General features: G+C 39.6%; 1 protein-coding gene across 1 annotated transcript in view; it reads right to left on the minus strand.

Annotated features, from left to right (window-relative positions):
* EGF (epidermal growth factor) overlaps nt 1-16,855 on the minus strand; it is a 93,816-nt gene that overhangs the window by 69,802 nt on the left and 7,159 nt on the right.

Here is a 16,855-nt window from a genome sequence, read left to right on the forward strand (position 1 = left end):
ATTACGTAAATTGGAAATAAAATTTCAGATATTACTGTTTTGGAAATGGATCTCCCTCCTCTAGTCTTACCTTATGAACAGAGCATCCAGGTTACTGACAAAGAAGAACATGGTGAAACCTAGAGGTCTTGAGCGGAATCAGGAAAAATTGAAATGCTGTCCACAAAAGCTCTGAAATATTCTGTCCCTGTTAACATTGCCACATAAAATTTACAGCTCCCAGTTAAATTTGAATTGCATGTATATTGCATGGGACATCCTTTACCCTAAAAAAAGTATTCAGTTTACCTGAAATTCAAAATTCAAGTAACTGAGTGCCCTAAACTTTTATTCGCCAAATCTGAGTAGTGGACCTCAGTGGATCTCTTGATTCCTACAAGGCCTTGCCCTGTATCCTAACCCTATGCCTGGGGTCCCGTCCTGTTCCAGGTGATGACCATCTACCCACTCAGACTCCCAAGTACTCAACACCTGCTTGGGAACCTGATACCTCTCTTTGGAAATCTCAGCAGAAATTATTGGCCGTCCACATGGAGCTTGCCTCCAATGCTCCAAGACGATGTCAGGGCACTGTGTCATACTCTGCAGCCACGGTTAGCAAGGGTTAGTTTCCTTGGTCCTTCCAGACTGAGGATGAAGAGGCTTCTGCCATTCTGCCTTTAGACAACTACCCCAGTTAACCACTGGGATGAGTGGGGAATTGCAGGAGAATTCTAACACATCCTCACTGCCCTGCTGGGCTGACTCCGTTCTGTTTTAATATTAAACCTTAATAACTTAACGTGACATAATAAATGTGTTTACCGTTCTAAGGATTTCAAATGATGATGAATTAACCTCCTCTTACTCGGGGATTATGTTCTAGAGTCAGAAACGCCAGCTCCACTTTAGAGAATATATTGGAATAGAGATACAAGAGAAGGGAGAAGTGTAAGATCGTGAGAGTTTTGAAACAGATGCCTTTATAAATGTCTAAAAGAATTGGCTCAAATCACTCTTCCCATATCTTTTCCACAGCACAAGACCCCCGGCAGAGATGTGTAGGACAGCCCGTTCTCCATTGCCATTCTAGCTGTAGAATCAGAGGTATCACAGGAGAAATGGAAAGGGCATTAAACTGAGAGCCAGGAGGCCTGGTTTCCAGTCCTGGCTCACTAGTTTCTCTGGACATCTCACAAGACCTCCCCAGCCCATAACAGAGGACTACTGGGGAAAGAAAATGAAATTATAGATATGAAACTATTTCATTATTTGTGAAGCACTACACAAATATGATTTGCCATTACTTATTCCCACAACCAAGGTCTCACTACATAGGGTTGTACCATTGTTCAGGTTTGAACCCGTGGACTGGAATGTCGCTATAACTCATTTCTCTTATAGCAATGTATCACGGAGAAAAGGAAGGCATAGGAAAAGACACCCTAAATAGACAGCTACTAATCTGTGGGCCACAGATTGCTGCGGGCCTGTGGATTTGTTGCCAGGAGTCCTCTCTTTGAAATGTGTATCATGCATCCTGTGTAAACTGAATAGATGTGTCAATACATGCTATTAATTTTCTAATGCATTGATACATTGATGAGATCAATAAAACATCTGATTCATTCCAAAGTACTACTAAATAGGATTTCGGGTAAAAAAAGGAGAAATGAAAAGCACTCTAAACATTTTAGAGAGAACACAGCATAATGCTTTGCACATAGTAAGTACTCTAAATTTTTTCTTAAATCAATAAATTAATGAAGAAATAATTGTATTTTTTAATTCGTCTGGGCTTTTTACCAATATGAATGAAGACATAGACCCTAGAAGATCTATCAAATTCATAAAAGCAGAATCTATCCTATGGTAGTTATTTTACTAACAACAACAATAATAATAATAACAAACTTTCGCATCCTGGTCTCATTTATCCTTAATACAACACCACAGGCTAGATAGTCCAGATATTACAGTCAATGAATCAAAGAGAAAAAATAAATCTGAAAAACACTTAGATCCATAAAACACAGACCATAGCATTAACTTCAATAGCTTTTCAAAAAACAAATATTTATGAAAATACTAAGTATGAATAATGAATAAATTTTACCTTTAGATTTTTCTCATTCACGGGTGAATCCTAGCATCCGATGTTTTATCATAGCTCTCAGAACTAGAAGACCCTAGACACTACCTAGTTCAGTGTTTCCCAAAACTGTTTGTTCAAAACAATCACACAGGGCTTCCCTGGTGGCACAGTGGTTGAGAGTCTGCCTGCCGATGCAGGGGACACGGGTTCGTGCCCCGGTGCGGGAAGATCCCACATGCCGCAGAGCGGCTGGGCCCGTGAGCCATGGCCACTGAGCCTGCGCGTCCGGAGCCTGTGCTCCGCAACGGGAGAGGCCACAACAGTGAGAGGCCCGCGTACCGCAAAAAAAAAAAAAAAAAAAAAATCACACAGGGTGCTCTGTGCACGCGCACGCGTGTGTGTGTGCATGTGTGTGTGTGTGTTTGTGTGTGTGTGTATCGTTTGCAAATCCCTTCCCTGGAAATTCCATTTCAGTAAGGCCGAGTTGAGGACTAGGAATCTGTTTTCTGAACAGACAATCCAGGTGATTCTTATATCTTGGTGAATTTGGAAATTGTAGATCTAGTTCAGATGAGGAAATTCAGCGACGCTTCCCAGAGTCCCACCTACAGTTGATGGTAGAGCTGGAATTAGAACCCATGTACTATCCTCCCAATGCAGTACTCTTTCCTGCATTGCTCTGGGTTATGTGTCAAGACATTACGATCTTCATTTTACTTCTGTAACAGATTTTTATTCCACCTCCCTCAAAACACCATTCCTACATTGTCAGCATCATTTTGTGTAAACCAGGGCCTGGGATGAATATTTGTGAAAATGAATTGTAATATGATTTAAAAGAAAGTTAAAGACTTTGAGAATTAGGCCTGGTGAAATAGTCATTAGACTGTAGGACACTGGAAATGATAAATAAGTTAGTGTTTTTTCAAACCTGTCAAAAATTCTGTAAACACTGGTGTGTGGTACAATCTGTGGATTTGTCAGCAGGGTGTGCATGTTTGAACAGCTAAACTTTCCCATGTCAAAACCCGCAGCATTTATTTTGGGTGCAGTTCAGTGAGAAGGAAGTGCATAGAAAATCAAACATCATGTCTAAGGAATACAAACCCAAAGACAGCAAACAGGTCACAGCAAATCAATTGGAACCTCTGACTTCTCAACCTGGGGATTAGTAGGGGATCTTCAGCAATTAGAAAGGAGTCCAGAATGTTTGGAGCACATTGAAGATCTGGGGCCTCCATAGCACAGAGATCAATTATAAAAAGCAATTTTTGATTGAAAGGGGTGGGGATATGGGTGGCAGAAACAGAATATTTCACAACCATCACCCCTTCATCTGCTCTGGGTCTGGAGAAGCAGCCCCACCCAGGTAAATGAGAAGAGAAATTGACTGTCATCTTTGGGCCTTGGGGGCAAAAGCTCATGGGACCTGGTTTACACATCAAGGATACTGGCAAGCATGTTAGCAAGACACACCTACACTTACTCTTCTCAGGCCAACACTGCCACCTGCCCTCACCGCCACGGGTTTCCTGCTCTAAATCTGGAGGCAGACTGAAGAAGGCTCACAGGACAGAAGAGAATGTGGAACTCTGGACTTTCAAGATTCAATGACACTATGAGAAAAGAATGTAGATTTAAACTGACGGGCCTGATGTAAGAAAGCCTGACACCTCCTCACCTGCTCCTACTTAAGCCCCTGATAGGAGTCATTTATTCCTACCTCCCAAGGGGCTGACTTGAATAATATCTGGGTTTTGTGAAGTGCAGAAAGTTTTATTTCACTCTAAAAGGCTATCCTCATCTTCTTTTTTTCAATTCCTTTTCCTTTTCCTAAAAGGGCACACATTTACTTTTTGAGCAATCACGGCTTTCTTCTCAGCTTACTCATTAGGGTCAAAATTCAGGACAGGTGAGATAGAAGCCAGGTGACTCAGAAATAATACACTGAATACAAACAGCTTATACAAGTCAATAACAAAAAAACAACCCAATCAAAAAATGGGCAGAAGATCTAAATAGACATTTCTCCAAAAAAGACATATAGATGGCTAAAAGGCACATGAAAAATGCTCAACATCACTGATTATTAGAGAACTGCAAATAAAAACTACAATGAGGTGTCACCTCACACCAGTCAGAATGGCCATCATCAAAAAATCTACAAACAATAAATGCTGGAGAGGGTGTGGAGAAAAGGGAACCCTCCTGCACTGTTGGTGGGAATGTAAATTGATACAGCCACTATGCAGAACAGTATGGAGGGTCCTTAAAAAACTAAAAACAGAACTACCATACGACCCAGCCATCCCACTACTGGGCATATACCCTGAGAAAACCATAATTCAAAAAGAGTCATGCACCACAATGTTCATTGCAGCTCTATTTACAATAGCCAGGTCATGGAAGCAACCTAAGTGTCCATCAACAGATGAATGGATAAAGAAGATGTGGCACATATATACAATAGAATATTACTCAGCCATAAAAAAAGAAACGAACTTTATTTATTTGTAGTGAGGTGGATGGACCTAGAGTCTGTCATACAGAGTGAAGTAAGTCAGAAAGAGAAAAACAAATACTGTATGCTAACACATGTATATGGAATCTAAAAAAAAACCCCAAAAAGGTTCTGAAGAACCTAGGGGCAGGACAGGAATAAAGACACAGATGTAGAGAATGGATTTGAGGGGAAGGGTAAGCTGGGACAAAGTGAGACAGTGGCATGGACTTATATACACTACCAAATGTAAAAGCTAGTGGGAAGCAGCCGCATAGCACAGGGAGATCAGCTCAGTGCTTTGTGACCACCTAGAGGGGTGGGATAGGGAGGGTGGGATAGGGAGCGTGGGAGGGAGATGCAAGAGGGAGGCGATATGGGGATATATGTATATGTATAGCTGATTCACTTTGTTATAAAGCAGAAACTAAAAAAAAAAAAAAAAAGTCTGCAAATAACAAATTCTGGAGAGGGTATGGAGAAAAGGCAACCCTCCTACACTGGTGGTGGGAATGTAAGTTGGTGCAGCCACTATGGAGAACAGTATGGAGGTTCCTCAGAAAACTAAAAATAGAATTACCATATGATGCAGCAATCCCACTCCTGGGCATATATCCACACAAGTCTATAATTCAAAAAGCTACATGCACCCCTATGTTCATAGCAGCACTATTCACAATAACCAAGACATGGAAACAACCTAAATGTCTATCAACAGATAAATGGATAAAGAAGATGTGGTACATACATACAATGGAATATTAGCCATAAAAAGAATGAAATCATGCCATTTGCAGCAAAATGGATGAATCCAGAGATATCATACTAAGCAAAGTAAGTCTGAAAGAGAAAGACAAATACCATATGACATCACTTATATGTGGAATCTCAAATACTACACAAATGAACATATCTATGAAACAGAAACAGACTCACATAGAGAACAAGCTTGTGGTTGCCAAGGGGCAGGGTGCCAGGGAGGAGGGAACAATTGGGAGTTTGGGATTAACAGATGCAAACTATTATATATAGGATGGATAAACAACAGGGCCCTACTGTATAGCACAGGGAACTATATTCAATATCCTGTGGTAAACCATAATGGAAAAGAATATGAAAATATATATATAAGTGAATCACTTTGCTGTACAGCACAAATTAACACAACATTGTAAATCGACTCTACATCAATAATTTTTTAAAAAAATAAGAAATAATACATCTAGAAAGGTGAGCCAGGAGATGTGCACTTAAACTGCTACCAAACCAAAATTGGGTCCTCTTGCCCTGTGCACAGTAAAGCCAATCTACAGACACCAGGTTGTGATTTGAAGGAAAGTGCAGCGTTTATTGTAGGGAGTCATACAAGGAGTCCAGGACAGCTAGCGCTCAGAAACCTTGGACTCCCCCATGGGTTACAGCAAAGCATTCATAAAGGAAGGTGAGGGAATGGCATCCCAGGCTGTGTGATCAGCTCGCGCACAATTCTCTGATTGGTTGATGGCGAGGTAACAGGGCGGCGTCACAGGGGTTAACGATATTCAACCTTAGGCTCCAACAGGTGTGTGTTGGGGGCAGTGCTGTGTGCTCACGGTCAAGTAGTTAATTGCTTCCATTTGGTGGGGGTATTAGCATCTGTAAAACAACTCAGGAAGTGTGCATCCAATACTGTTATCTAGGTCCTACAAAGAGGAGCTGAAGCAGAGGGGAGGGGGGAGGGGTCTGTCGTGGGACGGCCCCATAGGGTCCTGCTCAGTTACAAAACCTTAATTCTGTAAGGAAAGCTCTGAAAAATGTGAAGATTGCCACCCTAGTCCCTGAGTGGTGGTAGAAATGAGTCATCTGGAGCAAAAAATAGCCCCTTCCTGACCCTCAGCCACATTCTCATTATCAAGCTAAAGAGAATCCATTACCAGGTGCTCAGGGTAGTACCTGAGGCTAGCAAGTTCTAGAAAATTGTTCTTTTCAACAGAGCCACTCAGAGTCTTTAATGTGCTATTACAGACTTTGATTCTCCAAGAAGGTGGGTGGTAAATACCATCAGAATAGTAACAGCCAACATCTTGAGTGTTATCTCTGGGGTAGCACATTAAATGCATTATTTGATTTAATTGGGTAACGTTAGGAGGTATATGCTCCCGGCATCTTCATTTTACAGAAGAAGAAACTGAAGTTTAGAGCCATTAACTTGCTACAAGTCACATGTCCAATAAATAACCAACTGGGGATTTAAAGCCATGTCTTTCTGATCACAGATTTAGCTTTTAAACATCATGCTTATCCCAGACTGAATTCATCAGGAACTCATTGTTCAGCGTCTTGTAGTTCAGCTCCGTCAAGGAACCCACTTCAGGAAGCTGACCAAAAGGCTGGATTCTCTGCATCCATCCATGTTCCAGGAACTAATTAGAAAGTGGGTCTCTTTCAGTGGATTCCTATAATTATATCATCTGGATATTTTTATATCTAATTCTATAATATGTTGCATTCCATATATAATGTATTCCCTGGGTTCCTTGACTCATGGCCCCTTTTTCTCCATCTTCAAAGCCAGCAGTGTATCATCTTCAAATGTCTCTCTGTTTCCATCGTCTTCCTTCTCCTTTGACATTCTGGCCTCCCTCTCTTAAGGATGCTGGTGAGTACATTTAGGATCCACCTAGATAATCCAGGATAATCACCCCATTTCAAGATCACATTTGTGAAGTCCCTTTTGCCATGTAAGGTCACATTCACAAGGTCCAGGAATTAAGACATAGATATATTTGGGGGCCATATTCAGCCTAAAACAGTTAACAATGGTGAACATCTTTTCATGGATTTATTTACTATCTTTATATCCTTTTGTTGAATATATCTGTTTAAATCCTTTGCCCATTTTAAACTAGGTTATTTATTTTCTTATTATTGCATTTGAAAGGTTTTTAAAAAATATATGTTGGATACAAGTCCTTTGTCAGATACCTGTTTTGCAAATGTTTTCTTCCAGCACACAGCTTGTGTTTTCATCCTCTTGACATTGTCTATGGCAGAGCAAAAGTTTCAGTTTTTTGTTTTTTTTTTTTTGCGGTACGCAGGCCTCTCACTGTTGTGGCCTCTCCCGTTGCGGAGCACAGGCTCCGGATGCGCAGGCTCAGCGGCCATGGCTCACGGGCCCAGCCGCTCCGCGGCATGTGGGATCTTTCCGGACCGGGGCACGAACCTGTGTCCCCTGCATCGGCAGGCGCACTCTCAACCACTGCGCCACCAGGGAAGCCCCAAAAAGTTTCAGTTTTGATGAGGTACAAGTTATAATTTTTTTCCTTTGTATATCATGCTTTTGGTGTCATTTCTAAGAACTCAACTCCAGACATAAAGATTTCTATGTTTTCTCCTAAAAGCTTTAAACTTTTACACCTTAAATGTAGATCTATAATCTATTTTGAGTTAATCTTTGTATAAGGTGTGTGGTTTAGGTTGAGATTATTTTGCTCGTGGATGTCTAATTGATCCAACATCATACGTTGAAAAGACTATCCTTTCTCTATTGAATTGCTTTTGCACCTTTGTCAAAGATCAAATGACCATATTTATGTAAGTCTATTTCTGGACTTTCTAGTCTGTTCCATTAATTTATGTGTCTATCACTCAGCTTATACCACAGCTCACTATCACTTTTTTTTGTTTTTGGCCGTGCTGTACATGGGATTAGTTCCCTGACCAGGCATCGAACCCGTGCCCTCTGCAGTGAAAGTGCAGAGTCCACTGGACTGCCAGGGAATTCCTCACTATAACTTTTTAAAAACTCATAATAATGCAGTTTTGCAGAACAGTGAATGCTGTCAGAAAGTTCCTGTGCTGTAGGTAATCCTTCATCTTAAATAAGCATGTTTATCCCTCAGCTTGTCAGCATAAATTATGCTCAATTTTATTTAAAGATTAATGTTACCATATTAAAATGCATTCCCCAACATTAAAATTTTTTTCCAGATGTTTCTCACAAACACACACGGAAATCACTATCTTGACCTGTCCTCTGAGTTTTCCCTCTGTATTTTCTACTTTCTGCTGGACATTTCCAGTTGCAGATGTCACACAGCCCCAAAAGTCCCTCTGCATGTTAAAAATTGAGTTTATGCAGGGGCTTCCCTGGTGGCGCAGTGGTTGAGAGTCTGCCTGCCGATGCAGGGGACACGGGTTCGTGCCCCGGTCCGGGAAGATCCCACATGCCGCGGAGCGGCTGGGCCCGTGAGCCATGGCCGCTGAGCCTACGCATCCGGAGCCTGTGCTCCACAACGGGAGCGGCCACAGCAGTGAGAAGCCCGCTTACCGCAAAAAAAAAAAAAAAAAAAAAAAAAAAATTGAGTTTATGTAACATTCATTTGCATCTATTAAAAAGATTAAACTATTAAAAGATTGAACTATTAAAAAGATTGATAGGAGCTCAAAAATTTGGTTTAAAGTTCAATATGTTTTGATATTTAGTCTTTGATAACTGTCATAGACAAAATAGATATTTCACAATTATATCTATATCAAATACAAGAAATGCTTCGTTGGCTATACTTACAAAATCACAGAATATGCTTTTTAATTACATCTATCAATTATTCACAAATTTTATTGAATTAGACTAGCAAATTTCTGCCTTCCTGTATTTTAATCAGTAAATGCAAACTAACCAGGTGTTGCATTTTATATTTTTAGCAAGTGGAATTGAAAGGACAAATATTCTTAATTTACAAGTTTTTAAAAACAGTTTGGAAAACTCTGTTAACAGGAATTTTTTTTAAGAATGCAGACATGAGAGTTTTTTTGGTTTTTTTTTTTGTTTTTTCAGAGTAAATCAGTAAATTGCACTGTGTACCAGAGGTCAGATAGGTGTCACAGAAGAAAAAAAGAAAGAAAAAGAGGGGTGGGCAGTAACAGGATGGGTGGAGCAGGTTAGAACTGTGGTCAGAGAAGGCCTCATGGGGGAAGTGACCTTGAGAAAAGACAGAAGAGCAGGGTGGGCCAAGTAGATATGTGGGGTAAGAGCCTTCCAACCAGAAAGAGCCAGTGCAAAGGCCCTGAGGTAGATGAGAGAGAGTTTTTAGTAAGTGACATAATGACATTGATTCAACAACCAAATCACATGACAATAGAAACATTTCCAACATCATCAGTTTTCAAACCACTCTCTTCATCATAAATTTCCTACAATCAGCAAGTCACTTTCTCACTCGTTGTTAGAATGTCACCTTTAACTAGAAGGGATAAAGTTCTGTTGTTTTAGTTTACTTTTTGAGTAGCATACCACTGACACCAATTTATCATCACAGAAAAGGTAAAAAAATTTGAAATACTTGTCCCTTTTTAAAAAGAAAAATATGTAACATTTGATCACTGTCATAGTGCTTTGCTTCCAGATACTCTGCAGGAAGCATGTGGGACAAATATTTTCATGGTTACTCCCCATTCAACACAAAGTATTACAAAGAACCTAGTTTAGTCTTGTTTTTATAGAAATAATGACATCAGTGATGCCCCACTGCACTTTGTGCAATTCCAGTTTCAGTGATTTTTCTGCCCTGATTCCCTGTGAAACTGTGGAGACTATACTGTAGGGTCTGCTGTCATCTCACCCAAGAACGCTTTTTGTTGATGTTGCAGTAAATGCAGTGGCTCCATTGCCACTGAGCACATGCGTACTATTTTTTTTCACAATATATTTGTTAATATATAAAGAAGTCATTGACTACTGAGAAAATTGCTTCTCTGATGCATCTTTCTTTTATTGGCTTATAAAAAAGTATCTCAGTTCTTTGTGCATTTCATTGTTGAAACAGAGAGGCAAATACAAGAGTGGCTAAGATCACTGGCACTGGAGACAGAATACCCATGGTGACTCTTTACTGGCTCCACTACTAATTACAATAGCTGTGTGACTTTCACCTCATTACTTAACCTGTCTGTGCATAGGTTCCTTCATCTTGGAAATGGAAATGATAATAGTACTTCATAGGCTTATCATGAAGACTAAATAAATTCATGCCAAGACCTTAGAATTTTCCCTTACATATAGTGAGTTCTCAATAAATGTTCACTCTTAGTCTCTAGAAAATACCATAAGCTGAGATATAGCAGAAACACCTTTACTCTCACTCAAACTGTATAATTTTTCTAATACTTACTTCTTTAAAATTTCAGTTATGCCTTCTGTGAAGTTTCCAGTAGTATTTGCTGACAGAAGAACACATTTAATCTGTCGCCATGTGGTTTTCCATGTATTACTTTAGGCATGTTTTACCACAGCAGGGAAGAGGAAGACAAGTATTTCACTAATAGTGTGAGGCTTTACCTTTTTTTTTTCTTTCTTTGGCAGTCCAGACTTGTGAGGGGAGTTTATTTTTACATTGATGATTATAACTCCTGTTTCCAGAGACCACATTAGCCCTAATGACTGAAAAACTTAGGCAACAGTCACAAAAGTTTTGTTATTGCATATTTCAACGTATAGAGGCTTTACCATTTTTGCTGTAATGTCAGAAACCTCAAGGGAGCCTTCTAACTTTTTATCAGTAAGCTTACGGTATGTAGTCTTGCATATCATAACTTTGAACACAACTGTGAAAATCATAAAGAGTTAATCTTCACATTCATGGATACTTATTCCTTTTGTTTGTTTGTTTTTGTGGTACGCGGGCCTCTCACTGCTGTGGCCTCTCCCGTTGCGGAGACGCGCAGGCTCAGCGGCCATGGCTCACGGGCCCAGCCGCTCCGCGGCATGTGGGATCTTCCCGGACCAGGGCACGAACCCGCGTCCCCGGAATCGGCAGGCGGACTCTCAACCACTGCGCCACCAGGGAAGCCCTTGCTACTTACTCTTAAACATCTTGCTTGTCCTGATGGCTTCATCAGCTAACATTTTGAGGCAAATTTTCCCTTGTTTTGAGATTTATCACTAATCATAGTAGTAAGCATAAATCCATTTTTCAGGCTTCCTTCTTGTTAATTTCTCCTTCTTGTCAAATCTGAATGTTCTTATCCCTTATGCAGCCAACAAAGAGCTCATTCTAAGAATAAGGGGTCAGTCCTGTTCTTTCCTCATTATCTTCTTGGGCTTTGCATTATTAGCATTGTCTGCCATCTTTACCTCCTCTGCAGGAGGGTTTTTAAGTCACTTGTTAGATTTTGTAAGAGTTAGCTTTGATAAAACCAACTACTATGGTCCATAAGGCATCAGGTAAACTGCAGCCCACCCACACCTAGCCCTCTAAGCTGAGAACCTCGCTGTCCCTCAGGATACCCTGGGCATCTGGACCAGTGATGTCATCACTGTCAGTCCAAACACATAACTGATGTTCAATAAATATTTGTTGAATTGATTTGAATTAACTCATTGGTATAATTGGTGTATTTATAAAAGGAAATCTCAGTCCTACTTTCAAAGCACTTTCAACATAGAGAGCTAGTAAGAGACTTTCCCCACACTAACTTAACGTTATTAATACTTTTCAATCGAAAGAAGTAATAAAATCATTACATTGGTGGGTTTTCAACATCAATTGTGGGAGGTAACATGTGCTTGGTATATATTGTAAAATGAGCTGAGGGTCCTGAATTCCAGTTCTCTTAGGAACCTGGTGAGTTACTTCATCCCTCTGGATTTCAACCTCTCATCTGTAACATGAGGCAGTTGGGCTAGATGATTTTGAAGGTCCTTTCTAATCTAACATTTATCAATTCCTAACCTGCCTGTCTTACAGAATTCAATAGTTTCCTTGTTTGCCACATTTTTGAAAGAATCCTAAGCTTGTGGTAAATTCATAAATAGATATTATTCATCTTAACCCCTATTTTCTGTGAAATGTTTCCATCTCTCTGCTTCTCTAAACTTCAAGTACCAAATCAATAATGTGTCATTATGAGCTCTAATAAAGGAAATAAAACAATAACCGAAAGCAAACAACCTGCCCCAAGTGACACCAAAAGCTCAACTCTCTGAAAGAAGTCTACAAAATTAATCAATTGATTAAATCTGTAAAAATTTTATTAAATGTACAAAATTTGGTGCTGGTCTCATTTATAAACTAACACAATTATCTTCTCCTTTTCCTACCTTTACAACCATGTTCCTCATATTGCAAGGCTAAACAAATATTCGCCTATAGATACTGAATTCTGAATGTTTCTAGACGAACAGACAGAAAGAAAAGAAAATGAAGAAGTATTGGAACTCAGCTGTTTCCTGAGTCCAATTCCATTGTTCTTATTATACCACCCTGACCAGTGCTAATTTCTGGGCCCTAGCTGTAGGCATTGCTGTATAAATACAGAGAAAAATACTTCATATAAGTTTCTTGGAATGTTGAAGGCAAATGTGACAAACCCTAAGAATAATTACTTAGAAAAATCAATTAATTGGGGATTTTGTACCATACTTTATCATCAAGGATAGTAACAAATCACAGAGAATACCCTAGATGATTGTTAGGACTTGCCTCATGCCAAGAAACCAACTTCAGATTTCTCTAAGAACTGCTGAAAATCTGAAGAAACAGGTATTAGAAAAATTACACAAAGCAAAGGTGTTTCTAATATGTCTTAGCTATGGTATTTGGTAGAGCAATAGCTAATATTTACTGAGAACTCACCGTGTGTCAGGCAAGAACCTAAGCACCTTACACGAATTAATTTATTTAGTCTTCATAACAATCCTGTGAGGTAAGTATTAGCAGCTCATATCAGCCACATAATTGGACCTTGTCCATTTCAGCCTATCAGAACCTGCCACGCATAGTGCACTGACTAGGCGTGAGAGGACTCCTTCATGCAAAGCAAGGCAACCAGCAAGTGCGACACTGGAACTACCACCTGTCCAAAACAGCTCCCGTTTTTCCTGGGACAAGATCGGTCCACTTGTGTAAAGCGCCAACCACAATTCACTCTGTCTAAAAATATATCCTCTGTTTGAAAAATGGCATTTTATTCTGTCTATTGGAAGGAATAAAACCCGGTCATTTTATTGCCTCAACACAGTGTGCATTAAAGAGGGATATCCATGCAAAAGGTGCTTTTATTTAGCTTTCTGTTCCAGAAGACAACACATCAATGTTGAAAGACAGTCTCCAATCAACCTCTCATGAGCATTACTGGGTACTTTTCAAATGCATTAAGATTCGCGATGGAAAGTTTTCTTCACATACCTTATTTTTTTCCTCTTACATGAAATTTTTGCCATGACTCATTAGAAGAGCCAAGAAATATAAAACTTTCAGAAATTTTTCAAATGTTTCCCAAAACATAATAAGACTTTTGATCCACTTAGAGCTTTTAAAATTCTCAACAACGTTGCCTCAATCTAAAAGATACACATTTCCACACACCGGGTAAATTAACATTAATGATAGTAACCTTTGCAATTTCCTTGCAAACCAAGGAAAGATTAAATTCCTGTCGTAAACAGAACAATTGCATGCTTCAGGGGGAAGGAAAAAAAACACCGGAAGATCCCTGGTAGCTTCTACCTCTAGGCATGTTTTGAAACCTCATAAGGGAAAAGGACCCAAAATGAGAGGATTCGTATCAACAGCCATATATTATGACAGTGTTGAGTTTGATGGGGTCTTCCATCTTTGACCTGTTTATACATGGATAGTTTATGGAAGAAGAAAGATCCTTCTTCAAGCTTTTGAAATTTTAACCAGAAAAGCATGGAAGTGAACAAAATAAAATACTATTTCTCAACAGACACACCATGTGCTAAAGAACAAGACAGCTGCCATGAAGTTGTTAGGACTGTCTGTGTATCCTAGCAACAAACTACCCACAAAAAGAACCACCCCATGAATGAAATCCACTTACTACACACAAAGCTAGTCCGTAGCACCCTGATAGGTGTCTCGGGATGGAGGAAGAAGGTACTGCCTTTCTCTGAAAGGCTTCGTCTATCCTACACTGGAGGGTACTTTGCAAATAAATCAGTGCCCACCATGAATCACTGTCATTCTCACACAAACTCCAGCGTACTAAGTATCCTGGGAAATACTCGGGAAATCCAAACACATTAGCATGGCCAGGCTTGGGAGAATATGAAAATCAAGGCCATAAGCGAAAAGAGATGCACACACCAATTCAAACTTCAGACTTAGAAAGGTCAAGAGGCGATGAGAACAGAAGTTCCTGCCTTGCATTTGGCTAAAAGGACTGCAGTTCCTATACATTAACTAATTTCCAGCATCAAAGGAAAGTTTTGAATGATGACGTTAAGGAAAAGATCTCCTGAAGAAAGACATACGTGTATTTACATGTATTATTCCACAACCGCCCTCAGAGGTTAGTTACATCCGCCATATAAAATACAATGTGTTTTCAGATATGGCTAGATCTTTCAAGAAGTATAAAGGTCTCCTCTGTTTAATGTAATTTTTTCTTCTTCTACACCTGACAAAAACATTACACATCCTTTCAGGCCTGGATCTCAGTCATCTTCTTGTTGTGGGTCCCAGCAAATGGGACAGCTGGGGACATGACTGGAGTGATGGTATGCAAAGCTAATATTTGTATTAACATTATTGTTAATAAAGAATCCCTACAAAATAAATCTGCATTCCTGGTTCACCTAATATCCAGGTAATACTCCCTTCATGGTGAGTAGTATTAGCGTTCTAGATGAAAGTATTCACCTGTAGGCAAGAAGTAAATAGACACTGGGGACAATTATGTTTCAATGCTCAAGGTTTTCTTTGTTGCTGTTGTTGTTTTTGTTCCTGGTTCTTTCTTAAAGTTAATTCTAACATTAGAAACTATAACACAGTGAAACTAACATTTTGTTCCCTAGCTCTAGGATTGCTCAAATTTGGAGTTATTACTAAAACTTAACTAAACACTAAACTGCTTTGTGGAATTTGAGAATTTCTTGAAAAATACTGAGAAATTCCTTGAAAGAAAGTACATTGTTTAAAACTGACCTGGACATTCTGAAAAAGTTCTCCAGCTATTGCGGCTAGCTACTGAGTCTTTAATTTTTTTCCTCAGAACAGGTTTGCAAAACTATTTCATTAAAGTAATTGCTGAAATATCTTAGATCAGGCAATTTACACATATTGGAAAGTCACTAGTTTCTTTTCCGATTTTTCTCCACTATAATCAAAGTGACTAAAAGGTTAAGAATGTTGAACAGATTTTAGAAGACGAGTTTCCCAGGTAAGGAATTTTTGTTTCCTTTCATCTGAGGTCTAATGTTTGATTTTTTAAGCATCTGGATTAAGAGACAATATATAAATTAATCTAAATAAATTAGTACAATAGAATCTACGGGTCAATGATAAAAATAAGAGAGGAGACATCATAATTGCTTCGTAATCCAAACAATTTGATTCTCCTAATAGCAGACCACTGACTGGGGAATATTCTGCCTCTCTCATCTTCACCCACTGGTGGCTCTCATCCGTCCTCCTCCCATTCCTGCCACATCACTGTGGAGTCACGGTGCTTGTGGAAGACAGTCCCTCCTACCCACCACTCATTCTACCATTTCACCTGAAACATGGGACTGGCCTTTTGCTCATTTTCCTCAGCGCAAGTGAGATCAATCTTTAACTTTTAATCAGATCTTCTTTAATGACTAGTGATTAATAGAAAAGAAGAACAACACACCTTACAATGGCTGGCCAAGACCAGACTTATGAAGGCCTCTTTTCAAGGCAGTGCCCCACCTCACTTCTGACCTGCGTCCACCGGGCCAGAGAAACGGCTCCCCTAACCCTAGAACTCTGCAGCCCCTTCCTAGCCTGAGAGTTCAGGAAAAGTTTCCGCTTCACGTGGCATTCCCACCACCTGGTCTTCTCTTCTGTCTCAAAGATAACACTCCCCCATTGTGGAAAGACAAGCGAAAAGATTGGTTTCACCTGTGGCCAGAATGTCTCTTCTGAGAAATAACTGTTTTGTTTTTACTAAAACACTCCAGTGTACTATTTAGAAATTTTTTAAGGTTTTTAAATTATTATTTATAAAGAGAGGCCTAGGATATGATCAAGCAAACAGAATTGGAGAGGAATAAATCTACAGTGGTTGCCTGAAACAGATGAAGGAGGCTGAGAAAAACAGGACTAGGTGTAGATCAAGGTCACTGAGAAACAGGGGTGGCTAAATGTGGCGAGAAGCTGGCGCTCAAGAGAGGATGGTGGGTAAGGCTTTTCCACACAAAACAATTATTTAACTTTTAAGTACAAGAATGAAGAACATTTTGTTCTAGTTGTTTGATGTGCTGGATCAGGATGTGACCATGACTTTTTTTTTTTTTTTGCGGTACGCGGGCC

Source organism: Delphinapterus leucas, chromosome 5 (genome assembly GCF_059928025.1).
Source record: "Delphinapterus leucas isolate spDelLeu-1000000601 "Yukka" chromosome 5, BTC_Dleu_Yukka2, whole genome shotgun sequence".
Classification (NCBI taxonomy): Eukaryota; Metazoa; Chordata; class Mammalia; order Artiodactyla; family Monodontidae; genus Delphinapterus; species Delphinapterus leucas.